The following is a 566-nucleotide window of genomic DNA, read 5'->3' as shown; positions in this document are numbered from 1 at the left end:
TGGGGTTGGAATGTATAGCATGGTGATATAGTTGCTAAGAGAGAAGATCTTAAAAGTTTTCATCTCAAGAAAAACATTTCGTAACTATGGGTGATGACGGATGTTAACTAAACTTACTGTGGTAATCTTCTTGCAATATATACATATATCAAATCGTTATGTGGTACACCTTAAACTAACACAATATTATATGTTAATTATATCTCAATAAAACTGGAGAAAAAACAAAACCAACCCCCCCCCCAAAAAAAACCCCTACAATTAAAACAAAACAAGAAAACAACAGAAATGAAAGCATAGCTACATTGTGTACCTCACATAGGTTCACAGATAGAAATGGAATAAATCTAACCCATCATCTACAGCCATGCCACCTTGAACGCACCTGAGATCTGTGTACCTCACATAGGTTCACAGATAGAAATGGAATTAAATCTAACCCATCATCTACGGCCATGCCACCTTGAACGCACCTGAGATCTTGTCTGATCTTGGAAGCTAAGCAGGGTCAGGCCTGGTTAGTACTTGGATGGGAGACCACCTAGGAATACTGGGTGCTGTAGGTG

General features: G+C 38.7%; 1 pseudogene; it reads left to right on the top strand.

Annotated features, from left to right (window-relative positions):
• The first annotated feature begins 445 nt into the window (after nt 1-445).
• Nucleotides 446-566, top strand: LOC112479863 (annotated as a pseudogene).

The sequence above is a fragment of the Pteropus alecto genome, unplaced genomic scaffold, assembly GCF_000325575.1.
Source record: "Pteropus alecto unplaced genomic scaffold, ASM32557v1 scaffold21, whole genome shotgun sequence".
Lineage (NCBI taxonomy): Eukaryota > Metazoa > Chordata > Mammalia > Chiroptera > Pteropodidae > Pteropus > Pteropus alecto.
The sequence above is the reverse complement of the archived record's forward strand: the minus strand, read 5'-3'. Positions and strand labels throughout refer to the sequence as shown.